The sequence below is a fragment of the Callithrix jacchus genome, chromosome 2, assembly GCF_049354715.1.
Source record: "Callithrix jacchus isolate 240 chromosome 2, calJac240_pri, whole genome shotgun sequence".
Classification (NCBI taxonomy): domain Eukaryota; kingdom Metazoa; phylum Chordata; class Mammalia; order Primates; family Cebidae; genus Callithrix; species Callithrix jacchus.
In genome coordinates, this window is record NC_133503.1 from 17931381 (window position 1) to 17958730 (window position 27350).

At 43.7% G+C, this 27350-nt stretch overlaps 2 pseudogenes; one reads left to right on the forward strand and one right to left on the reverse strand.

Moving 5' to 3' along the window:
* The first annotated feature begins 8663 nt into the window (after nt 1-8663).
* Nucleotides 8664-9082, forward strand: LOC128930348 (small ribosomal subunit protein uS8 pseudogene; annotated as a pseudogene).
* An 11400-nt stretch (nt 9083-20482) lies between these two features.
* Nucleotides 20483-22049, reverse strand: LOC100412313 (tRNA-dihydrouridine(16/17) synthase [NAD(P)(+)]-like pseudogene; annotated as a pseudogene).
* Between the last annotated feature and the right edge of the window lie 5301 nt (nt 22050-27350).

Here is a 27350-nt window from a genome sequence, read left to right on the forward strand (position 1 = left end):
ATTATCTATCTATCATCTATCTATCTATCTATCTATCTATCTATCTATCTATCTATCTCTCTCTATGGCATAGATGAGGAGTGTTGAGATCTCTCTCTCTGTATCTATGTACCTATGTATGCATGTACTATCTCTATCTATCTATCTATGGCATAAGGTCAGGGCTATTGAGATCTGTCTCTCTCTGTGTATCTATGTATGTACATATCTATCTATCTATTATCTATCTATCTATCTATCTATCTATCTATCTATCTATCTATCTATGGCATAAGGTCAGAGCCATTGTATCTACCTATTTAGGGCATAAAGGCGGGGTTATTGAAATCTCTCTCTCTCTCTCTCTCTCCTCTCTCTCTCTTTGTATCTGTGTATCTATGGCATAGGTCAGGGGTGTTGAGATCTCTCTCTCTATATGTATATATGTATGTATGTATCTATCTGTCTGTCTATTGCATAAGGTCAGGGATGTTGAGACCTGTCTCTCCCTCTTTCTCTGAATATACACTGTACTGTCAGAGTGGACTTGAAGGGCATAGGCGAGAAGGAGGTTGTAGGTGAGAGGCAAAGCTCAAGCAGAGAGATAGAGGTAAAAATGAAACTAACAAACAAACAAACCCATGACTGAGGACAATGATGATGTCTCAATTGGTTAGTGTTAGATATATGGATCCATGCCAGTTGTCACAGCTTTGGTAGGAATAGCTTCTTGTGGAATAAAAATCCTTTGAAATGCAGTTTCTTGGGCACCTTGAAAAGCAGAGAACGTAAGTGGCTATCATGAAATGCAATCTAGTTAGAACAAATTGTCCAGGCATGAAGGTGAATTAGCTGCAGAGATGCTGACGGGCAGGGGCTGCCTGATTTGGTGACTACCATCTGCTCTATTATAAGGTGATAATTATTCTAAATGACCTCTCAGCCCATCTCTAGACTAGTATAGAAGACTGACGATATTCCCCAATCCACTTAAAAAAATCTTTTGTGTCTGAATTCCGTTTGAAGGAAGGAAACTCAAAATTGACAGGGAGTAGTAGATAGTAGATGGAGACAGCTGGGGGCCTGGGTGAGGCAGGGGCTTAGGAGCTGTGGGAAGCAGAAAAGTTCCTCTTCAAATTTTCCTTTCTCGTTTAAGAAAAATTCATAAGTGTTAAAAATAATAGTTTGTTTTAAACACTTTCTTTAAAAGCCTTCTTGCCGTTTTGCTAGAAGCCCTATCCTATGTAGCTGTTAGCCATGCTCACAGGCACGTAGTACATTCTATGTCCTTGTACTTTAACCAAGATATCTGTGCTGGACATGCTCACAGGTATGTCCCAGCTCGCAGCCTATGCCCCTTCCTTATTTGGACTTCCTTTTCTTTGCTCTCCATTGCTTTTACCTGTTTAGAAAAGTTTCAAGTTGTTAGCTAATTGCGTTTCAGTTTAGATTGTGAGGTCTGGCTCCAGCCAATGGAGATCAAACACAGCAGTAAGGACAACCCCAAATGCATAAGAAATAAATATGTCTGCTTTCCTTTGTTCATTATACTCCCTGGCAAGATTACTAATGGGAGTACCCTTTCTGCAGGAAGTAAGAAGAATTGCTTTGCTGAGAGATCCTTTGTCCTAGTACTATTTTTTCTTGTGGCACCAAAAAGAAAAATTTTATACATAACAGGAGTTGAATGTTCTCAGGGAAACTTTTATGCCAACATTTTCTAGAGGTGAGGACTTTGATGCATGGTCAAAAGGAATGAAGAATCCACGAAAGTATCACAAAAGAGAGAAGGAAGAAAGAAAACCAAGGCCTCCCTTGTCAGCATCGTTGTCCATTTCAGCCTCTCTGTAAGATTCTATTGTCTTCTGGAAACATCGCCTCCCCTCTGAGGACCACATTCCTTATCTTTCCCAATTGTGAACATTATCCAAGGACCAATCTTGGCATGAAGGCATCAATGTGAGTACTTTTGATAATATTCTTTTCCTTGAAGACCTCTGGTGTTCTTAAGACTTTTTTTTTCTTTGAATCAGGGTCTTGCTCTGTTGCCCAGACTGGAGTGCAGTGGTGCAATTTCAGCTCACTATAGCCTCTGCCTCCTGGGCTCAAGTGATCCTCCTGCCTCAGCCTCCCAAGTAGCTGGGACTACAGGCTCAGAGCCACCATGCCCAGCTGATTTTTGTATTGTTATTAGACACTGGGTTTCACCATGTTGGCCAGGCTGATCTCAAACTCCTGAGCTCAAGTGACCCATCTGCCTTGGCCTTCCAAAGTGCTGGGATTACAGGCATGAGCCACTGTGCCTGGCTAGAGAGAACTTTCTTTTTTGAGACAGGGTCTCGCTCTGTCATTCAGGCTGGAGTGCAGTGGTGTGATCTTGGGTTACTGCAACCTGCAACCTCTGCCTCCCAGGTTCAAGCAATTCTCTCACCTCAGCCTCCTGAGTAGCTGGGACTACAGGTGTGCACCATCACACCCAACTAATTTTTTGTACCTATTGTAGAAATGGGATTTTACCACACTGGCCAGGCTGGTCTTGAACCCCTGGCCTCAAGTGATCTTCCTGCTTCAGCCTACCAAAGTGCTGGGATTACAGATGTGAGCCACTGTGCCTGGCCTTCAGACTTCACCTACTGCACATTGAAGCCTTGGAAGTCTACAGCCCCAGTAGTGACTCAGTCCCCATCATGGATCTCCGCCCATTTGCCAGGCTTTCCTACATAGGGGCCCTTCCCTTGTCTCAAACTCAGAGTGTCCCAAACCATGGAGATGAGTTTCTCAGTCCATTTACTATTTTTTATCTATTTCCATCAAGGGTACCACTATTCTCAGTCATGGGGCTTTGAAACTCCTCTTCTCCTATCTGTTGACTTGTGTATTCAGTCATCCAAGAACATAAGTTTTATTTTATTTTATTTTTCGAGATGGAGTCTCGCTCTTGTCACCCAGGCTGGAGTGCAGTGGCATGATCTTGGATCACTGCAACTTCCACCTCCTGGGTTTAAGCAGTTCTCCTGCCTCAGCCTCCCGAGTAGATTGGAATACAGGTGCCTGCCACCACACCTGTCTAATTTTTGTATTTTTAGTAGAGATGGGGTTTCACCTTGTTAATCAGTCTGGTCTTGAACTCCTGACCCAAGTGATCCACCTGCCTTGGCCTCCCATAGTGCTGGGATTACAGGTGTGAGCCACTGTGCCCAGCCCATAACTTTTATTTTTAAAACCTTTCTTGAGGCCAGGCATGGAGGATCACATCTGTAATCCCAGCACTTTGGGAGGCTGAGGCAGGAGATCACTTGAACCCAGAAGTTTGAGACCAGCATGGGCAACATAGCAGGACTCCATCTCTATTTAAAATAAAATAATTATCCAGCATGGTGGTGTGTACCTGTGGTCACAGCTATTCTGGAGGCCAAGGCAGGAGGATCACTTGAACCTGGAGATGGAGGCTGCAGTGAGCTGTGATCATACCACTGCACTCTAGCCTGGGTGACAGAGAAACTCTGTCTCAAAAATAAAATATAAAAAGACAAATTCTTTCTTGAGTTTATCTTTTCCTTAAAAAAAACTGTTTCTTTTAAGGTACAAGACAGACACCCACTGAAATGTACTAGAGAAAGTGTACATTGTATGTGCATGTGTGTGTGTAAATATCACCCCACTAAAAAGTTTAGAACATCCCCATGATCCCAGAAGTAAGTCTCCCTTGACTTCAACCCTGTCAATACCTGAACCTAGAGCTGGCTACCAATGTGATTCGCACCAACACAGATCAGCTCGCCTGTCCCACATTTCACAGGAATGAAACCTCACACTCCGCACGGTTTTGTGTTCGGTCAACAGAATATTGACCTGTAAGATTCATGCATGATACTGCTTATAGCATTCTTTTTTAACATTGTTAACTTTAAGTTCTGGGATACATGTGCGGAACGTGCAGGTTTGTTACATAGGTATACACATGCCATGGTGGTTTGCTGCATCCATCACCCCGTCATCTATATTAGGTATTTCTCCTAATGCTCTCCATCTCCTAGCCCCCCATCCACTGACAGGCCCCAGTGCATGATGTTCCCCTCCCTGTGTCCATGTATTCCCATTGTTCAACTCCCACTTATGAGTAAGAATAGGTGGTGTTTGGTTTTCTGGTCTTGTGTCAGTTTGCTGAGAATGATGGTTTCCAGCTTCATCCATGTCCCTGCAAAGGACATGAACTCATCTTTTTTTATGGCTGCATAGTATTCCATGGTGTATATGTGCCACATTTTGTTTATCCAGTCTATCCTTGATGGGCATTTGGGTTGGTTCTAAATCTTTGCTATTGTGAACAGTGCTGCAATAAACATACATGTGGGTGTGTCTTTATAGTAGGATGATTTATAATCCTTTGGGTATATACCCAGTAATAGGATTGCTGGGTCAAATGGTATTTCTGGTTCTAGATCCTTGAGGAATTGCCACACTGTCTTCCACAATGGTTGAACTAACTTACACTCCCACCAACAGTGTAAACATGTTCCTATTTCTCCACATCCTCTCCAGCATCTGTTGTTTCCTGACTTTTTAATGATTGCCATCTTAACTGGTGTGAGATGGTATCTCATTGTGGTAGCATTCTTTTTTATCGCTCTATAATATTCAATTGTCTAATATGTCATAATTTATGTATCCATTAATTTTTTTTTTCAGACAGAGTCTCACTCTGTCATCCAGGCTGGAGTGCAGTGGCATGAGGTTGGCTCACTGCAACCTCTGCCTCCTGGGTTCAGGTGATTCTCCTGCCTCAGCCTCCCAAGCAGCTGGGATTACAGGCACCCACCACCATGACTAGCTAATTTTTGTATTTTTAGTAGAGACAGCGTTTTGCCATGTTGGCCAAGCTGGTCTCAAACTCTTGGGCTCAAGTGATCCGCCCACCTTGGCCTCCCAAAGTGCTGGGATTACAAATGTGATGGGGTAGATAGTTGCCTGGTACCTGGTCCTGGGTGATTTAGGGCAGGGGAAACAGTGGTTTGGTGTGTGGGAGTTAGATAAAGGAGGGTCAGCTTGGCTAGGAGATGCATGTCTGAAGTTCAGCTGCTCTTCGTCTTTAGAAGTCAGGCAGTCTCTCCCTGGCCAGCAAGATTTTCAAAATGGAAACATGGTAAGATACAGAAAATTCAAGACATGAGGAATACAGATGTATTTAGCTTTGTAGACGTCGCTCAACAGTTTACCAAAGGGGGTTGTACCAGTTCACTCCGTTCACTCTTTCACTGTGATAGAAGGCAGTTCCAGCTGCTTCACAGGTTGGACTAGCACGTGTTACGACACCACAGGCTTTTTTTTTTTTTTTTAATTTTAGCTATTCTGATGGTATGCAGTTGTGTATCATTGTGGTTTTAGTTTGCTCTTCTCTACTGAGCACCTTTTTATATGCTTATTAAATATTCAAGATGGGCACAGTGGTTGCTCAAGCCTATAATCCCACAGGTTTGGGAGGCTGGGATGGGAGGATCACTCGAGTCCAGGAGTTCAAGGCCAGCCTGGGCAACACGGTGAGGCCTCATCTGTAAAATGAAACACAGAAAAATTAGCAGGGCATGGTAGTGCGCACCTGTGGTCCAAGCTACTTGGGAGGCTGAGGTGGGAGGATCACTTGAGCTCAGGAGTTTGAGGCTGCAGTGAGCCATGACAGTGCCACTGTACTCCAGTCTGGGCAACAGAATGATACCTTGACTCTAAAAATAAATACATAATAATAAATAAATATTCGCCTAGGCTGTGTTTTTTGTGAAATGTTTGCTCAGATCTGTTCCCCACCTTGTAATTAGGTTATGTTTATCCTCTTTACCTACTTAGTATGATTTCTTTGTCAGCGCTCTATGTTGTGAATATCTTATCCATGTGTGTGAACTTTCTTTTCCTGTCCTTCATAATGTTTTCTGATGAGCAGAATTTTTTAGCATGAAGTGTAATGTTTGAGTCTTCTCTCTCTCTCTCTTTTTTGTTTTGAGATGGTGTCTCACTCTGTCGTCCAGGCTGGAGTGCAGTGACACGATCTCAGTTCACTGCAACCTCCACCTCCCAGGTTCAAGCAATTCTCCTGCCTCAGCCTCCTGAGTAGCCGGGATTACAGGCACCCACCACCATGGCTGGCTAATTTTTGTGTTTTTAGTAGAGACGGGGTTTCACCATGTTAGCCAGGCTGGTTTTGAATTCCTGACCTCAGGTGATCCCCCGACCTTGACCTCCCAAAGTGCTGGGATTACACACCTGGCCGAGTCTTCTCTTTTATGGTGAGTTCCTTCTGTGTTCTTTTTTTTTTTTTTGATAGAGTCTTGCTCTGTCAGCAGGCTGGAGTGCAATGGTGTGATCTGCAACCTCTGCCTCCCGGGTTCAAGCGATTCTTCTGCCTCAGACTCCTGAGTAGCTGGGACTACAGGCATGTGCCACCATGCCCAGCTAATTTTTTGTATTTTTAGTAGAGACTGGGTTTCACTGTGTTGGCCAGGATGGTCTTGATCTCTTGGCCTCATTATCTGCCCACCTTGGCCTCCCAAAGTGCTGGGATTACAGGTGTGAGCCACTGCACCTGGTCCCCTCTGTATTCTTTATAAGAATTTGGTTCATACTCCGATGTCCTGACAATTGTATGCCATGTTTTCTTCTGGAAGCTATTTTGTCTTCTCACATTTGGATCTATGGCTTATAGCAAATACATCTTTTTTTGTGGAGGGGGCATGGAAGGCATCAGGATTCCTATTTTTCTTTCCATGTGGATGTCTAAAGACTCCAGCATCATTTATTAAAAAGACCCCCTCTTCCCTTCAGAATGGCAGTGGTGCTGTTGTTGATGCAGTGACCATTCGTGTGTGGGTCTGAGTCAGGACTCTGGGCTCAGCTTTGGTCTCTTTATTTGTCTTTGTGTCAATAGCATGCTGAAATCCTTGCTATAGCTTTAGTGAAAGTCTATATTCTGTTCTTACTTTATCCAGCCAACCTTGCCTCTCACAATTTTGCAGAATAGACTCTCTAGTTTAGTGAGAGTAGCTTTTTAAATGTTTGCCTGTTTATTTGCCTGTTTTCGTGTTTAGAAATCAAAATGAAAGATGACTTGAGTGTAATTTTTTTTTTGAGACAGAGTCTTGCTCTGTGACCCAGGCTGGAGTGCAGTGGCATGATCTTGGTTCACTTCAACCTCTGCCTCCCAGTTTCAAGCGATTCTTCTGCCTCAGCCTCCTGAGTAGCTGGGATTACAGGTGTATGGTAATTTTTTTGTATTTTTAGTAGAGACGGGGTTTCTACTATCTTGGCCAGGCTGGTCTTGAACTCCTGACCTGGTGATCCACCTGCCTCAGCCTCCCAAAGTGCTGCGATTACAGGCGTGAGCCACCAGAGTGCAAATGTTAAACTACTGAACTCTGTTGTGCTCTGGTTGGGGCTGAAGGGAGGGGGGTGCTGGTGCTGAAGCTGACCCCCTTGGTTCCCCTCCAGCCTCATGTCCATCATTCATTCACTCAATCTTGTTCATTCCATGGGTATTTATTGAGTGTCTACTATGTGCCAGCCCCCTGAGCAAAGCAACAGGAAAACAGCGGTCTCCTTGAAGCTTCTAGCTTAGAGAAGGAGCCCTAGAAAAATGTTGTAAACTGCAAACAAATTGTATATTAAAGTCATCAACTGTGGCCAGGCACGGTGGCTCACACCTGCAATCCCAGCACTCTGGGAGGCCAAGATGTGCAGATCACAAGATCAGGAGTTTGAGACCAACCTGGCCAATATGGAGAAACCCCATTGACAGGCGTGGTGGTGGGCACCTGTTGTCTCAGCTACTCAGGAGGCTGAGGCAGAAGAATGGCTCGAACTTGGGAGACAAAGGTTGCAGTGAACCGAGATTGTGCCACTACACTCCAGTCTGGGCAACAGGGTGAGACTTCAGCTCAGAAAAAGAATAATATATTGTAATCATAGTCATAATTACAGCTTGTGATTAGGGCTTTGAGGAACAGAGAACACGGTGAAAGAGAGCAATGAAAGCAAAACTCCTTATGTAAGTGGTCTCCAAGGCTTGGAGGCTGAGTAGGAGCTGGCCTTGCAAAGGAAAAGCTTGTTCTCAGCGGGGAGGTTCGTGCACCTGCAGAGGTCTCAAGGCAGGTCACCAAAGGGTGGATTCCAAAAACTAAAGACAGGAGCACACACAGCCGCAGTGACAACTCTTAAATCACGGATTCATCCGGTACTGATTTCTTCAGTGGTTGTAAGTTCTCAGAACATGAGGACTGGGTCCAGTAACCTTTTTTTTTTTTTTTTAAATTTCTCAAATAATTTGCTATAGCAAGAAGAACACAGTGTGATGATTACAAAGTATTTGTGGAACGGAGTTGTCAACACATTGTCAGAAACTAGAGGTGCATGACTGGAAAGGCTGACAAGCCACCTTTGGCTTTTTTTCACTGGCGAATTATTTTTCTTGTTTCGGTCTTGGAAAAAGAACAAAATCAAAGGAGTAGGCTTCCAGGAGCATGCCCTGCATCTTATGGTTTATATTTCAAGATTTATCATCACTCATTTGTAACTTCTTTGTTCATGGATGAGGTCCTCAGTACTCTTCATTACCTTTTAGGTACATTGTGAAGAATGTGAATGAGTCAGTAAGTAATTAACAATGACATATAACTCTGAGCACTCTGCCGTCCCGTCCTCTTTCCGCCATCTTTCCATGCCGCCACAATGGTGCGCATGAATGTCCTGGCTGATGCTCTCAAGAGCATCAACAATGCCAAAAAGAGAGGCAAACGCCAGGTGCTTATCAGGCCGTGCTCCAGAGTCATCGTCCGGTTTCTCACTGTGATGATGGAGCATGGTTACGTTGACAAATTTGAAATCACTGATGATCACAGAGCTGGGAACTTGTTGTGAACCTCACAGGCAGGCTAAGCAAGTGTGGAGTGATCGGCCCCAGCTTTGATGTGCAACACAAAGATCTAGAAAACGGCAGAATAATCTGCTTCCGTCCCGCCAGTTTGGTTTCATTGTACTGACAACCTCAGCTGGCGTCATGGACCATGAAGAAGCAAGATGAAAACACACAGGAGGGAAAATCCTGGGATTCTTTTTCTAGGGATTTAACACACATATTTACAAATAAAATGCCTCATGGACAAAAAGCGTAATTAACAATGATAATGTCTTCTGAACCTGGGGTGGGTAAAAATGAAGTATTGGCTGTTATTGGGCCATAGGTTTGGCTGAAAACCGCTCTTTTCATTATAACTCATTCAATGATAGGAGATGGAAAGAAAGCCTAGGAAGAGATATCATGTAATTAACCATGGGCCATGGTGGTGAATCAAGGGACAGTCCCACCACATTTTGAAGTAGCCAGAGAGGATCAACTGTGGCATTGGGAGGGTGGGCTCCAGAACGTCTACACCTCTTCCCATCTCTGCTCCATCCTTCTTGGCGGTGTGACCCTAAAAAGTCAATACCACCGTGCCTCCGTTTCTTCATTCATAAAGGGAAGCTTTTACTATTACCCACCTTGTAGGAAATGTGGTGGCCATTATATGAGATAATGGGAACTGTGGACTGAACCTGACCTGCCTGTACAGCCTGTGAGCTAAGAATGGTTTTTACATTTTAAAATGCTTGTGGGGTGGGGAATAAGAGGGTAATATTTTGTGACATGTGTAAATTAAATGGAATTCAATTTCACCATCTGTGAATAAGGTTTCATTGGGACATCCATGCTCATCATTTCCATGTCGTCAATGGCTGCCTCTGTATGTCAGTGTAGGGTCTGGCAGCTGACACAGGAATCACGCGGCTGGCAAAAGTTTGCTGAACTCTGGGTTGATGCAGGAAAGAGCTTATCACAATAGCTGGTCCTGTGTCGGCTACTAAAATAATGTATTAATAAAAATGTACATAATCATTTGGGTTAAGAAAGTAAATTGGTTTCCCCCATCCTTTGTCCTCCCTTTAAGATCTCTTCATTCTCATTACTGTTATTTTTTGGGGGAGAGAGGAATATCCCAAAGGGTGGCTCAGATTGAATTTTCATCACCTTGAAAAGAGGGCATTGGGAGTCAGGTTTTTATAATTTAGAGAAATAAATCAAGGTGATTTTCTTGCACCTGTGAATTATAGAACAAATGTGGCATGTGTATGTATATGCATGTGTGTATGTGCGTGCCTATGTGTGCATATGCATGTATTGTGTGTGCACGTATATTGTGTGTGCACATATACGTGTGCATGCATGTGCATATATGCATGCATTTGTGTGTGTATATATGCATTTATGTATGTGTGCGTATGTGTGTATTATGTGTGCACATGAATGTATGGATGCATGTGCATATATGCATGTATTTGTGTATGTGTGCATGTGTTTGTGTGTGTGCGCATGTGTATATGTTGTGCATATGTCTCTCTGTGTGTTATGTGTTTGTGTATGCATGTGTGTCTGTGTCTACATGGTTCACTTCCATGAACAACCATCATCCTTCCTCACCCTCTTCTAGTCCTGTCAGTTGGGCTTGGAAGTTACTTATTTTCTCCTGCTTTAAATATTTATATGTATGTATGTGTGTGTATGTATGTGTGTTTTTTTTGAGATGGAGTTTCGTGCTTGTCGCCCAGGCTGGAGTGCAATGGTGCAATCTTGGCTCATCGCAAACTCCATGTCCAGGGTTCAAGCAATTCCCTTGCCTCAGCCTCCCGAGTAGCTGGGATTACAGGTGCCTGCCACTACACCCAGCTAATTTTTGTATTTTTAGTAGAGATGGGGTTTCACCATGTTGGCCAGGCTGGTTTCGAACTCCTGACTTCAGGTGATCCACCTGTCTTGGCCTCCCAAAGTGCTGGGAATACAAGCATGAGCCACTGCTTCCGGCCAAAATATATATATATTTATTTGACTTCTCAAACATCTGTTTCTCTCCTCCTACCTCGCTGGCCACTCCTCAGCATGGCTTTCTGGTTCCTCATCACTTTCTCAGATTTCGGTGTTGCTGTGCCCAGGGCCAAGTCCCTGGGGCTCCCTCTCGTGTATCTGAGTTGCCCACATCATCTCATCCCTGGCTCTTGGCTGGAAACCGCATCCTCATGCCAGTGCCTCTCAGCTTACGTCTCTGGGCTGAATTTCTCTCCTGAGCCCCAGATGCTGACATTGACCAACTCTATCTACCTGGATATATCTGAACACTCTCCTGTCCAAAGTGAAGTCCTGCTCTTCTCGCCACAGACCTGTTCCTCTCTCAGCCCTTGCGACATCTCTAAATGCCAGCACCATCTTTCCTGTGCCCTCTCGTTCCCTCATAACCCATGCCCAATTTGACTTAAGTTCCACTGGTTCTACCTCCAGAAAACCTGCAAAGCCTGGCCTTATTTTACCATTTCCTCCAGTACCGCCACGGTGGAAGCTATACTCACTTCTCACTCAGATGATGTCAGTGAGAACAGTCTCTTATCAGTCTCTTAGTCCCACCTCTCCATCATCTGTTTCCAAAATAGCAGCCAGATGAATCCTTCTATAACACAATTCAGATGACATCACTCTTGTGTTCAAAACTCTGCAGTGATCCCCCTTCTTATTCAGAATAAAGGCGAAAGGTCTTACTCGCTTGCAACCCAAAGTAATTGAAAGGATTAGAACACAGTTTGAAGTAGTTTATTCAAGTGAAAAGCTGAGACTTGCCATTCAGGTGACACAGGCTCCAAAGGAATAGAGTCAGCGCTCTGAAGTTAAAAGCTAAGGTCTTGCTTATATTGGCAGAAGACAAAAAAATTTAGTATGATTATAACACTTTCCATACAAGGCTGTCTTAAAAGCTACCATGTAATTGTTACATTCTTTTCTTTTTTGTACAGCTAGTTTTATTTTCTTTATAGCTTGTTTTCAATTTCTTTCCAATTTAAAAGAGTGTATTTAACATTCTGTCTTAGGTACTATAATAGTCATGGAGTCTTCCTGTCAGAGAGAAAAGATGAAAGTTAATTTACAATGAAGATCAACAATTAAGAGGGAAGCGGTCCTCCCTGGTGTCCTCCCTCCAACTTAAAAATTTTTTTTCCAAAACAATGTAAGAAAAATAGGCCAATCTATAACTAGAGTAACAAAGGTTACAGCTGCCTGTTTATGTGACTTAGGTCCCATGATGGCATTTCCTTAAGGCTCAAAGTGTTTTAAAGTTCTAACAGCTTAGATTTTGAATTACATATTTTTACATTACGACGCCATGTAATCTGATTCTGGTTTTCCTTCTGGCCCTATCTTCTAACCCTTCCCCTTGCCCTGCCGCACTGGCCACCTTGCTGTTCCCTGAAATACCAGGCAGGCTTCCACTTTGAAGTTCTCTCTTCCTGGAAGGCTCTTCCTCTAGAAGGCTGCAGTTTATTCTGTCATTACTTTCATGAGTCAGCTTAAATGTCACCTTACTAGGGAGGCTTTCCTCCACAGAATAACAAGATTCTCTGTCCCCACCATTGCAGCACTTTCTAACTCCCTTATCCTGCCTCACTTTTTTCCACCGCACTTATCAGACAGAAAATGTTCATCACTAGCCTTCTCTCATTAGCCTCATCAGGGCGGGGGCATTGCCTGTTTTATCTTGTTTCTCTAGTTCTAAAACAGAAGTTGGCTCATAGCAGGTGCACAATGAATATTTGTTGACAAGTGAATGGTACTATAAAGAAATCCAAATAAACCCATATTTACTAGAAATATAAGTAGTTTGACATCTCCAGCTAAAAGACATTGTCAGAATAAATACAAAACCAACATTCAACTATGTGTTATATATTAAAATGTATAACTTTATGTATCCATTATCTATCTATCTATCTATCTAGTCTACTGTCATCTATCTATCACCTATCTAGCTTATCTATCTACTTATCTATCTCCTAGCTTTACTCTTGTAAACATGGATTTAAATATAAATATACATTACGAATAATTTTTGTCTCTTTGTAAATGGAGTTCAGTGAGACCTCTTTGCTAATAGTTGATTTCTAAATGTATATCAGGTTAATAAAACTACACTCCTTCCAAAATATCTCACTTCCCACTACTTTAGGACCTGACTTTCTTTCTAATCAGTCCAGAGGATTGAGTTTCTGCTGCATCGTCCATGGAATCTGGAATTTTATCTTCAAATGACCTTCTAGATCAAGAAGGCATCAGGTTGTGAGTTACAAATATGATCGGTTTTGGTATTTTTACAAAATCTTTCTCTTCTTGGGTTTTTCTTTATGTAGGAATGTTACCTTGCCATCTGGGACTTTTCAAAGGTGAATATCTCCGGGCTGTGTCCTTCTGACACTCTTTGAACTATTATGGTTTATTAAAAAGTTAGGGCTTAAAAGTTTCTATTCCTTTCCCTAAAACATCTGTTTTCAATAACTCAGGCTTCTTTTGGAAATTTGAAATTCTATGATTTTAGGCTTTCCAAAAATAGGTTTGCTGCAGCTGCCTTTCAGAGTTATGACAGCTTCTTCAGGATGTAGGTTATCTCAAAGAAACAGTCTTCACACTGCTGTGGTCATTTCTACCCTTTGAATGGATATTTTCTTAATGTATGTTCTCATTGGGGTCCTGGTACAGATGGAAAAATTCCTTTATGATTATGAAGTATTCCCAGTCAGCCAAACACAGTTAATAGATGCTCATGGCTACATAGTTCTATAGGCTAGTATTTCAAATACAGAGGAATCCTTGTCCTCATTTAATATAGCTCACAATTTAGAGGGAAATGAGGGATACAGATGGACTTTATCCTAAAGACTAAATTGATTGGTGTTCAGGATGTTGAAATGGAAAGTTTTCTGTCTCAGCCTTGTCAGGATAGGTAGACCGCGTCTAGTGATTCTGCCAGGATCAGCCCACTGTCTTCCAGCAGGCCACCACAAAGAGGGTAGAGAATTTATTGTGTGGACTGTGGAAATTGGAAAGGGTTTCTTTGGGGTGCAAATGTATTGGTGTGCCTTTGGGAGAAGCTGACATGAGCCTGGTGGCATGTGAGGGACCCAGGAGTGGGTGTCAGACTCCTTCCTGGGAGCAGTAAAGGCTGTGGGGCTGTGGGGCACCCTGGTGGCAGGGACAAAGAAAGAGGGCTGCAGGCAGCGGCTCTTCCCACAAAGGCAATGGGGGATTCAATGTGGGGTAGGGGTGGGGGTGGAGGAATGGCTAGATGTAGATTCAAGGCAGCGAGCTCTTGTGAAAGCGACTCCCAACGTGCAAAGGCGTCCTCGAGGGCAAAGTGACTCCGCAGATGGGTGGTGGACTGCAAGAAAGCCATGGTTGTTGAAAGCAGTCTGATGGAGGAGGCACTACAAGGGAAATGTAGTTGGAGTTCTCAGCAGGGTAACATATAGGGGAGCCCTAAAGACACCCCTTAGAGCTTCTGCAGCATTCAGAGTGCTCCACCCCAGAGCACCACTGCACCAGCCATTCAGCTTCCTCCCCGTGGTGCCTGGCTCTCTGGGCCGATGACAACAGCTAGGAGTGTGGAAGGCAGCTGCGTTAAAGGGCCCTTCTCTCTTCCACTGCAGGCTCCTAATCCTAAAGCCAGCCCAAGCCAGTGGAGGAGAGCTACAGGTTTAATCCAATCAGGGAATTCTAGTGTTTCAATCCCTGAAAGAGATACTATTTATTTATGCATTTTTGGAAGCAACCCAAACATCTATGCGATCTGCCTGAAATTTCATTATGGGCTAAGAAAAATTAGCCAAGAAAGTGAGTTTGAAAAGTCCGTAGCCAGAAAGACAGAGCTTTTTGTTTGCTACCAAGAGGCCAGCTCCTTTGATAAATCTTGCATGGGTTTTTCAGGAAAGCTTAAGCCAAGTTAATAATTCGCTTTCCTAACGCAAGAGTCCTCCTCATCTCTTCTAGGCTCTAGACAAGAACTCATGGTTTATCTCAACCCCTCAAATATTTACCTTAGGCGGCAAATCCAGTTTTACCACCTCCTAAGTCAAATAACACTCAGACTTCAAGGAATTTACAAGAACATTATTCAGGGAAGATTAGGAAGGGGAGGTTAACACCAGGGTCAACGTCTCTAAGAAGTGTTAGAGATTCTTCGAACTCTATGAAACTGCAGGCAAAAATGGTAAGTCCCAAGTATTTTTTTTTCCCTGGGGGGAAATAGAACCTTGCTAATTTCCTCAAAAGTGTCTGTGACCGAAAAATGTCAAGAACCCCTGAGTTAGGCCTTGGGTCTCTGACGAACTACTTGAGATAAAAGGAATAAACGCTCCGTCTCACATCTAGGTGAATGGCATGCGTACTCTAGGAGCAGGTGCAGAGATGGAGGTATGTGTGAAGGACCATCCTTAAGGCTCAGCACCTGGTTAGAAAACAGGAGGTGTGAGATTTGCATCTGGTTGAAAAAAAAAACAAAAAAGAAAGAAAGAAAAGAAAACGGGAGAAATTACCAGGATTGGACAGAGGAGATAGAATCTCCAAACAGGCTCAGCAATGCAATGGGGGCGCTAGAGCGAACATCTCCACAAGAGCACCCCTCCCTGGACTGAGGTGGTTGTGAAACCATCCCTATTATCTTTATAAAATTAATCATGAAAGAAGTGGGGAGAAATGAAAATAAACCAAGCTTGTGGCACATCCAGCATCCGTCATGCAGTCTGCTTTCTCTGACCTGCTTCCTCATGGCTGTTGGGTGCTTATTGACCTAGAATCATGTAGACCCTGTGACAAGGTTATAACTCCCACACCTGTTCTGCAGATAACAGCTTGAACCTTGTGAAATGTTACGTTTTCCCTTTGAGATATTCCTTCAAGGCTTGCATACTCATGAAAGTAACAACTTGTTTGATCTGAAAGACCCTGTTGATGCCAGCTGGTCTGAAGGACCCCACAGATGCTGACTCACCAAAGAATGCAGTTTTTACCTTCCGATGATTTCATTCCCCTGACCCCACCAATGAACAACCCCAATATCCCAGACCCTCATCCTCCATAATCCCCTTTAAAAAACCCAGAATTCCTCAGAGAGATGGATTTGGTTTCCTGCCATCTCTCTGCTCAGAGTCCTGCTATTGCTAAACTTTCTTTGCTGTAAACTCTGCTGTCTCAGTGCATTGGTCTGTTACTCTGCAGGGGATATAGGAACCTGTTGGTTCTGTAACAGTAGAGCCTGCCTTTGCACCCCTTTCTTGCTCAGCCACCAGATGCAGGCCACCCAGGAAGTGGTGACCTTGGGCAGGGTGGCTCTCTGCCACTGAGGCTCACCTTTAGGAGCTGGTGGCTGAAGGCACACACTGGCCACACTCTCCCAGGTGGGCAGCAAAGCCTTCCTTGAATGAGATTCCATCCCATAGCTCCATGTCCAGTGCAGCTGTGTTCTCTCTTCCAGAGTTACTCTAAAGAAGCCCTCCAAGAACATCTGTTTCCCTTCAGTGGTTTGTTTTATTTTCCCAGAGAATCAGAGGGCTATGTTTAGCTTAGGTTCAAAGGACCATTCTCCCTCCCACTGGATATTTGCAATCCTAATTGCTAGCCCAAGCTAGTGGAGGAGAGTCTTAGGTTTAATATAATCAGGGAGTTTTAGTATTAGAGTGTTTTAATCCCTGAAAGAGATACTATTTACTTATTTTTTTGGAGGGAATAAAAAAAAAATCTATGTGATCTGTCTGAAATTTCATTAAGGGCTAAGAAAACTAGCCAAGAAAATGGGATTGAAAAGTCCATTGGCAAGAAGAAGGATGGAGCGTTGTGTTTGCTACCCAGAGACAAGCTCCTCTGGTAAATCTTACATGGGTTTTTCAGGAAGTACAAAAAAAGCTTAAGCCAAATGAAGCATTTATTTTGCTAATGCGAGGGTCACCCATCTCTTCCAGGCTGTAGATGAGAACTCTCAGCTTATCTCAATCCCTCAAGCTGTGGGTATTGTTTCAACTTGACTCAAATGTACTATTTCAGAAGATGCTCAAACTTTTAAAGAAAACCAAGTCTAAAGTTCAACTCAGGACCTTTCTTACGAATCATGCACAGTTGTAATTTTTAGAACTAACATTGCAGCTTCTGAAAATAAAAGACTAGGAAGAGCAACAAACCGATAAACAGAGAAGCATCCTGACCTTCTTTGTGCGCCTTCTGGCTTTGCTGCTGCCGCAGCAGGCACTGACCGTGCTGTGCGTCTGGGATCCAGGTCTTCACCTGCTCTCAACAGCCCACGAGCTGGGCCCGTCCTACACCAATTAGAGATTTTACCTTCACAAACAGTGTCCTTCCTAGGACGAGGCTCCGACCACCCAGAAGAACGCTTGCCTTTTGCCTTTTCAACTTCTGTGCCCTTAGCTCCAGTTTAATTCCTCGCCAAGTGTCAGTACAGGAAAGGGAAAAGCAGGGGTCAGCTGTCAGGGCAGCTTTGTGCTGGGAGCATTACACCCTCGTGGCTGTTTTCCCCAATTAGAATGTTTTCTGGACAGTTTGCTTGTGAACTAGGGCATAACCTGTTCAGCTTTCTCCTTTTGAAAAAAGCCACTGATTCTCTCTGTGTCCGCAGCGAAGTGTTAAAAAGATCCCTATTGTACAAATTCAACTTTTGATATAGCTCCGGAAAAACTGAGCATCTACTGAGAATATGTAATATGATCGTTAGTTCCCTAAGCATATTGATGATGAAGTAGCGTTTAACATCAAAGGATCCACCAATTGATGGAGGAAGATGGAAATTAGGATGGTCCCTGATTTTAAAAAAAGTTTACATTCATTTAAAAGAAAAAAAAAATTACAGAACCTTTCTAGTTTTCCTTCCTGGAGATTAACTGAGCCATCTGAAACTCTTTGAGAAACTGATCTTTGAAAGGCTTTGCGATAAAGTTTAAATTTTGCTCAAATACGGCTGATGTTTATTCTGCTGTTTCTCCAACGAGAAATGTTCCTGCTGAGGCTGGGATAGGCTCACAGAGAATGACTTAAACATGGGGTTTGTGGCCTTGTGTGGTGGCTCACGCAGTAAGCGCGGCACTTTGGGTGACTGAGGTGGGAGGATTGCTTGAGGCCAGGAGTTTTTGCCATCCTGGGCAACACAGTGAGACCTTGCTGCTACTGAAAAGAAAGAAAGAAAGAAAAAGAAAGAAAGAGAAAGAAAGAAAGAAAGAAAGAAAGAAAGAAAGAAAGAAAGAAAGAAAGAAAAAATGGCAACACAGTGAGACTTTGTTGCTACTAAAAGAAAGAAAGAAAGAAAGAAAGAAAGAAAGAAAGAAAGAAAAAGAAAGAAAGAAAATGCCAACACAGTGAGACCTTATTGCTACTAAAAAGAAAGAAAGAAAGAAAGAAAATGGTGTTTGTGAACTCTATAACCAACTTCTGAGTCAACATGGGACTTCTTGGCTACATACATTCTCTCTCTCTCTCTCTCTTTTTTTTTAAGATGGAGTCTTGCTTTGTCGCCGAGGCTGGAGTGTAATGATGCGATCTCGGCTCATTGCAACCCCTGCCTCCAGGGTTCAAGTGATTCTCTTGCTTCAGCCTCCTGAGTAGCTGGGATTACAGGCAAGCGCCACCATGCCAGGTGAATTTATTTTTTAGCAGACATGGGGTTTCGCCATGTTGACCAGGCTGGTCTTAAACTCCTGACCTCATGATCCACCCACCTTGGCCTCCCAAAGTGCTGGCATTACAGGCATGAGCCACTCATACATTCTCTCTTCATGGAACTTAGGATGGTGATCATACATCCAGCCCTTCTCCAAACAGAGCTCATGAAAACTGACAAGACCCTCGACAAGTGACTTGTAAGTATTCACATTTAAGACCAAGTTTTTTCTTTTTATCTAAAATTTTAGGATAATAAATATATCCATCTTGTCCAAAAGCTTCTTTGTGTCCTGCTGTGGTCTGTGTGTTAAGAACACTTAATGTAAGATCTATACTCTTAACAATTTATTTTGTTTATTTTGAGATGGTCTCACTCTGTCACCCAGGCTGGAGTGCAGTGGTGCAATCACAGCTCACTGCAGCCTCAACTTCCCAGGCTTAATCCTCCTGCCTCAGTCTCTACCTACCTGATTTCATTTTTTTTTTTTTTTTTTTTTTGAGATGGAGGCTCACTCTGTCACTTGGGCTGGAGTGCAATGGCGAGGTCTCAGCTCACTGCAACCTCCACCTCCCAGGTTCAAGTGATTCTCCCACCTCAGCCTCCTGAGTAGCTGGGATTACTGGCATGTGCCACCACACCTGGCTAATTTTTGTATTTTTAGTAGAGATGAGATTTCACTGTGTTTGCCAGCCTGGTCTTGAACTCCTGACCTTGTGATCTGCCCACCTTGGCCTCCTAACATACTGGGATTATAGGCATGAGCCATCGTGCCCAGCCTCTCCTAATTTCAATTCTTTCAGATGTATAGTAATTCCTCCTTATCTGGTGGGGATATGTCCCAAGACTCTCGGTGGCTGCTTGCAACCACGGATAGCACAAAACTCAATTGCTGTCCATCCGAACACAGCTTCCATTCATGTCTTCCACTCAGACATCTAAGTACTTTTCTATCTACACTAAGCACTCATCACACACTGTGGCCATAACTTTTGCAGACTGAGAGGTGACAACAAAACCAGCATACCTTTTTCCCTCCTTCTTTACAATTCCACAGACGAAGGATTCGTTCTTACTGTAAATCTTACCAGCCTCAACATGTATTTCTTTTTCTTTCCTTATTGAGTTGAGAACTTTCACTTCTTGACTTAAAGGAAGCACTTTATGGCTTCTCTTTGGCAAATCTGAATCACCAGCATCTCTATTCTTGCACTTTCGGGACAATATGAAGTAAAAGAAAAGCCAAGAAGCTTTTCATATTGTCCCGAAAGTGCAAGAATAGAGACTCAATGTGTACGGTCTGGATCCATGGTGTGGATCAGTCACGTCCTGAAAGGGACAGAGTGGGGCAGCTCAAGATTTCATCACGCTATTCAAGACAGTGTGCATTTTACAATTTATGAGTGATTTATTTCTGGAATTTTCGATTTTATATTTTTAGACTACCATTGACCATAGGTAACCGAAACCGCAGAAAACAAAACCATGGCCGGGCACAATGGCTCATGCCTGTAATCCCAGCACTTTGGCAGGTCATGGTGGACAGGTCATGAGGTCAGGAGTGCGAGACCAGCCTGATCAACATGGTGAAACCCCGTCTCTACTAAAAACACAAAAATTAGCTGGGCTTGGTGGTGCAAGCCTGTAATCCCAGCTACTTGGGAGGCTGAGGCGGAGGTTGCAGTGAGCCGAGATTGCTCCATTGCACTCCAGTCTGGGTGACAGAGGAACACTCTATTAAAAAAAAAAAAAAAAAAAGTCAAACAAACAAAAAACCCCAGAAAACAAAACCGTGGATAAAAGTTACTGTTGTATACCCAGAAGCGAGACTGCTGAATTATCTGGTTATTGTATTTTATTTTATTATTTTTTAATCTTTGAAATGATTTATTGTTCACTTTTGCACACACGTGCTGAAGACAGGGCAGGTCCAGCCTGGGGCCTGCCCCCCACTGCAGCATTCCAGGCCTCCGGAGCCAGCCGAAGGGGACAGGGTGGTCTTTCGACGTTAAGTAAGCGGAGATTCCCTGAGTAAAAGACGTTTCCTTAAGTAGGACGTGTCCAGGCTCCATGAGCGGTCCTAGGGGTGGGGGTTCTGGGCCTTCAGGCCAGAGCACTACTCATGACTTCTGAGAAGCCACCTGGTGTGCCGGGCAGGGCCGTCTGAGGCTCCTGCAGCTCAGGCTGGGTCCGTTTCCCGGCCAGAGACTTCTCCAATTTGGCTTTGAAAAGCAATCCGTGACCTGGGCAGTCCGCAGTCTCTTTGGAGGCTCGCTTCTTGCAGCAGCCTCGCACAGGCTGAACACACATCTGTTGCCCTTTGGGTTTCCACACTGGTCACATTTTGCATATTTTGGCTTCAGAGAGGGGTCGAAGGTCTTGTGGGGGTTCCTCAGCTGCTGCTTAGGCTTGTTCTCGGACAGGACTTGCGTGCCACACTCCTCCTCCAGGGCCCGCTTGTTGAGCCCACCTGCCTTCTCCTTGCTCCCCTCCCTGGGCCCCGGCCGGACGTAGGGCTGGCAGATCCAGTGGAAGGGCAAGTCGCCGGCGGGCTTCGCTCCCTCCTGCCTGGATATCTCCTCCTGACACCGCATCTTCAGCTCCTGGCTCACGGCAGCAATGCCCTCGAGGGTCTTCACCTTGGCCAGCTCCTCTCACAGCTGCTGATGCACCTGCAGCGTGTGGTGCCACAGCTTGCAGAGGTGGGCCCGGACGTAGGACAGCGGGCAGGGGTGCTCCCGCACGATGTCCAGGTATTCCTCGGCCAGCTCCCACACGGCAGGGCTCCGGCCCTCAAACACGGCGGGATTGTGCAGGTTGCCTTCCGCGCTCATGACACCCTGTACACCGGTGTCCTGGATACAGCGCTCCACATCCCTGTAGGCTCTGGATGTTTCCATTGGCAAACACAGGGATGGCCACAGCTTTCCACACGGCCCTGATGTGCTTCCAGGACGCCACACCCGACAGGGGCCCCTTCTGCTCCTTGGTGCGCCCATGCACGGTCAGCAACTGGCAGCCGGCCTTCTCCAGCATCTGGGCATACCTCATGGTCTTGTCAATCTCTGGGAAGACACGGATTTTGCACGTGACGGGAACAGAGAGTTTCTCGTGGGCCAGCAAAATCATTCTTTGGAGCAGGTCCCACTGGTCCTGCAGGAAGGCGCCATAGTGACCTCTCTTGACTATCATCTGTGGGTAGCCCAGGTTCAGGTCGATGGCGTCACAGTAATCCTGAGCCAGGAGAGCCACCTGAACAAACACCTGTGGGTCATTGGCGCAGAACTGTATGATGAGGGGCCGGTCCTCAGGGCACACCTTGCAGTACAGGTTCTCCTTTCGGTAGTTGGTGTCGCGGACGAAGACTTGGGCATGCAGCATGGGCGTGTAGCAGAGCTGTGCCCCGTGGAGCCGGCTTAGCAGTCTCCAGGCCAGCTCGCTCTGGTCCACCTTGGGGGCCACCACGTGGCGGGCCTCCCGGAGGGTGTGACTCCAGAATTCGAAGCCCTGCAACTTTGGCATCGTCTCCAGGTGCTCGAGTGCCCCGCCGTGTCCGTGGCGCGCCTTGGCTCCGAGGGCGCCGGCCGCCTGTGTCCCCGGCCCGCCCGGCTCCGGCCTCGCCAACGCCCGGGGCCCCTGCGGTGCTCTGGCCTCCAGGAACGCCAGCACTAGGCCGGGGCCGCAGCCGGGCCCTGGTTATTCTATTTTAATTTTTTTTGAGGAAGCTTCATATTGTTTGCCATAGCAGTTGCATCAATTTCCAGTCCCCAGCAACAATGTACAAGGGTTCTAATTCTTCAAACCTCACCAACACTCCTCATCTTTTGCTTTTTTGTTCATAGTCATCCTGACAGGTGTGAGATGATATCAAACTGCAGTTTTGATTTTCATTTCCCTGATAATTCATGGTGTTCAGCGCCTTCTCATGTGCTTTTGGCCATTTCCATGCCCTCTTTGGAGAAATGTCTGTTCAGCTCACTTAACCCATTTATACATTGGGTTATATATAATGTGTATATACGTGTATTACTCCGTTTTCACACTGCTGGTGAAGATATAACCAAAGAGGCTTCACCAGCAAAGGAAGTGCGTGCATTGTAATGCTGGGGGATGGAGGAGATGTGAGCTGCTCAGCTGGGTCTGTGCAAGGCCTAAAACTCAATTTCCCTTTTCTTTTGCTTCTGCTCACCCTTAACAACTAACAGCTCAACTCCCACCTCTAGACAACAGTAATCATGCTTTCTGCTAACCGTAACATTTTCAGCTCTTGAAAAGAAGCAAGGGGATTTTCAAATGCTAGAGTATCTTCATCAGAAGGGATAGGTTATTGTGTCCAAAGTCTCAAGAACAAACAACTCTTTCCTCCTGACCTGGTCCAAAGGTCAGCAAAGAGCAGGCGGAGGCCTCATCAGAACCTTTCTGTCCTCCTTTGAACAGAGCCTATGGTGGGTGAGGGGGGGTGTGCCCTGAGCTGGCATCTTTGTCTACTGAGAGAGATTTTAGCAAATACTTTTCTCACCCATGGATTTCTTTTTTGGTTGATTTTTATGGTTTTCCCTTTACTTACAAGAAAATGAGATTGCAACTACTCCTGGTAATGATTTAGCAGTTCCTTTTCACTTCAGTTTTTGTAAATTAGGAGATAATTCTAAGAGTTACTAAAGGATGATTTATTTAAGAGAACTCCGTCAAATAGTGAATGAGTTGTGGGTAACATTAGATGAAAATAGCCTTTCCCATGGGAAAGGTTTCTCGAAGGCATGGATGCAAATATAAAATAATTTAAAAAATCTAAATAAAGCTTATTTAAAAAAAAAGATATAACCAAGGCTGGGCCATGTACAAAATAAAGAGGTTTAATTGGATTTACAGTTTCACATGGCTGGAGAGGCCTCACAATCATGTTGGAAGGCAAGGAGGAACAAGTCACATCTAACATGGATGGTGGCAGGCAAAAAAAGGGCATGTGCAGGGAAACTCTGCCTTACAAAGCCATCCGATCTCCTGAGACTTATTCACTATCACCAGAACAATGCAGGAAATACCCACCCCAATAATTCAATCCCCTCTCCCTGGGTCTCTCCCACAACACGTGGGGATTCAAGATGGGGTTTGGATGAGGACACAGCCAAACCATTTCAGTATGTATGCATTCATTTATATATTTATTTGCTGTTGAGTTGGAGAAGCTCCTTATAGGAAATTAGCCCCTTATTATGTATGGTTTGCAAGTGTTTTCTCCCATTTTATAGGTTACCATTTTACTCTGTTGATGATTTCCTTAGCTGTGCAGCAGATTTTTGGCTTAATGTAGTCCCACTTGTTTATTTTTGCTTTTGTTGCCTTGTTTTTGGTGTCATATCCAAGAATGTCAACAAGCTTCTCCTATGTTTTCTTCTAGGAGTTTTATGGTTTCAGCTCTTACTTTTAAGTCTTTAATCCATTTTGAGTCATTTTTTTCTGTACTATGTAAGACACGGGTCCAGTTTTATTCTTTTGTGTGTGGTCATCCAGTTTTCTCAACACTGTTTTGATTACTATAGCTTTGCAATATATTTTAAGATCGGAAAGTGTGATGCCTCCAGCTTTTTTCTTCTTATTCAAAATTGCTTTGGCTATTTGGAGTTTTTTTGTGGTTCCTTATGAATTTCAGGATTGCTTTTTCTATTTCTGAAAGTATGCCATTGAGATTTTGATTAGGATTGCATTGAATCTGTAGATGATTGCTTTGGGTAATACAGATATTTTAACATTGTTCATTCTCCTACTTCATGAACATGAGATATCATTTCATTTATTTGTGTCTGCTCTATTTTCTTTCATTAATATTTTATAGTTTTTATTGTATAACTCTTTCCTCTTTGGTGAAATTTATTTCCAAGTATTTTATTATTTTTGGTGCTATTGTAAGTGGGATTATTTCATAATTTACTTTCCATGTAGGTTTTTGTTGGTATGTAGAAATAAAGCTGATTGCATTTGATTTTGTATGCTGAGTTTGTATTATTATCATGTCCTCCAACTTTACTGAATTCATTTATTTGTTCTAACAGGATATTTTTTCTATAAAGTTTGTAGGGTTTTCTACATATTAAATTATGTCATCTGAAAGCACAGATAATTTTACTTCTTCCTCTTGGATGGGATGTCTTTTATTTCTTTTTCTTGCCTAATTGCTCTGGCTAGAACTTTCAGTACTATATTGAGTATAAGTGATGAGAATGGGTACCCTTGTCTAAAAGTGAGTCCTTACTGGTAAGACTCAGAAGCATTTATTTAGAAAATACTTATAGGATCTTATTTTGAATTGTACCATGTGAGTTGCGTATATTGTGTAAGACAAACTCTATTTTCAAGGACTTTCTGTGTTACTAGGGAAGATAAGTCACACCCACAAATAACTATTATACAAAGTGGTATGGAACAATCGTTACACAAGAGCTATCCATGCTTTGGAAGTTTGAGAAGTCAGAGATAACATCTAGATATATACCCATTATTTATGTGTACAGAGGGACTTCTTACATAGTGATACTAAGGGGCACATTATCAATAGGATGGTATCTAATTAGAAAATAGAAATGTGGGTTGGCTTGTATATTTCCTGCAGCACATTCCTTCGGTAATCCCTTATAGATCAAGAATCTGTGTTTCCTACATTATCATCAAGTAAATGTTCTACGATTTTGAAAAAATTCACTAACTGGTAAAAAGCTGAAGCTGGGTTGTGATTCTACTTCCCAGAACTTTACTCCTCTGGGACTCACTTCCTCTTTGCCATCATTGATGAGGAACAATTAGGATTTTGTGTGTTCTCACAATGCACACCAGTAAAAACACAGGGAGTAAAAAACATTTAAGAAAGAAAGAAGAAACTAGGAGAATGCTCTGTGAGCATAGCCAATCTATTTTCTAAGAGTCCTTGGTATGGCCGTCTTAATCTCCCTGGGAGGTGAACTTAACTGCTGTAATGTAATGAGGAAGTTTTGTCTTTGTTGTCAAGAAGCAGTTAAGCTGATGAAATCTTATCTTTTCTCATAGTATTGAAGAGTAATGACTTGTAGATGTTCCCCATCATAAAGCATTCGATTAAGCAGCTGGTGCAACAATGCCCAGTAGGAGGAAGAGTGAGTCGTTTTTGGTAAAAGAGTGAGAATTCACCAGGTTGCTCCCTAGAGAAAACCATATGTCATTGGTGGCATTTCAAGACTTCTGGCTGGGTTGTAGGATACATGGAACTGCTTTTATTTCTCCTAGCAAGAAAGTTCCAAGTTCGTAAATTTCCCTGAACTGTCGCTGTTATGGAAATGAGAACTTTCAGACCCACATAGTTGGCATCTACTTACACTTCGAATATCCAGTTTGAAATATGACACTGAAAATCCTAAGCCTTCGCTCAAGCTCTCCTTGATCATGAATTCAGATCAGGCTACTCAGTGTATGAGATGGAATTGTGTAGAGCCTAAAAAAAAAGAGAAAGGAAACTGGTGTTGTTTTTCCTCTTACCAGAACCTGTGGTGCCTATAGCAGAGATATAATGACCAGTACATGATTAGATGTAAATATTGATTCCTTGAGTAATCCATGCAATTGGATGAAATTTATTCATATATTAGTTACTCTTATAAAACTGATCTTAGAAATGGGGTTCTTAGAAATTACTGCCTTGTGGACTGGGCGCGGTGGCTCACACCTGTAATCCCAGCAATTTCGGAGGCTGAGGTGGGCAGATCATGAGCTCAGGAGATTGAGACCATCCTAGCCAACATGGTGAAACCACGTCTCTTCTAAAATAAAAAAAAAAATGGGCCACGTGTGGTGGCACATGCCTATAGTCCTAGCTACTCAGGAGGCTGTGGCAGAGGAATCCCTTGAACCTGGGAGGCGGAGATTGCAGTGAGCCTAGATCGAGCCACTGCACTCCAGCCTGGCAACAGAGCAAGACTTCATCTCAGAAAAAAAAAAAAAGAAAGAAAGAGAAGAAAAGAAATTTTCTTCCTCTGCAACTGCCTTGCTGTTGCAGAGGAAGAAAGGCAACATTTGTTATAGATCAGCTAGTTGCTGAGCATGTGCAGACACTGTACTGAGCACTTCCATAAGTGTCAGTGCACATAATCACTATTATAAATATCTCTGGTGCAAAGATAAGGGAACTGGCCATGTCCAGTGGCTCACGCTTGTAATCCCAGCACTTTGGGAGGCTGGGGTAGGTAGATCACCAGATGTCAGGAGTTCAAGACCAGCCTGGTCAACATGGTGAAACCCCATCTCTACTAAAAATACAAAAATTAGCTGGGTTTGGTGGTGCACATCTGTGATCCCAGCTGCTCCAGAGGCTGAGACAGAAGAATTGCTTGAACCGGGAGGTGGAGGTTGCAGTGAGCTGAGATCACACCACTGCACTCCAGCTGGGGAGACAGAGCAAGAATCTGTCTCAACAACAAAACCAACCAACCAAGCAAACAAAAAAACAAAGATAATGACAGGCATAAAGGCCATTGGCATCTGTGACAGTCAACTTAAGTTCTTACCCAAAGGATATATGGCGGAATCCCTGCTACATAGTCAGATGCCATGGAGAGTAGGCACAGAGAGGAGTAAACAAGAGAACTATCAGAGAAATAGCGAATGGAGGAGTGAGTGCTGGGGTGTCTTACACTTTCCCAGTATGAGGCAGGATGTGGGGTATTTGCTCATTTGTAAACTCATTGAAATGCTCCTAGATTTTCCCAACATAAATACATTATAGTTGGGCTTTCCCCAGAGGTATATCCTAAGGCAAGTTCAAGTTTATATGGGAAAACAGTGGGAGGGAAGGAGAAG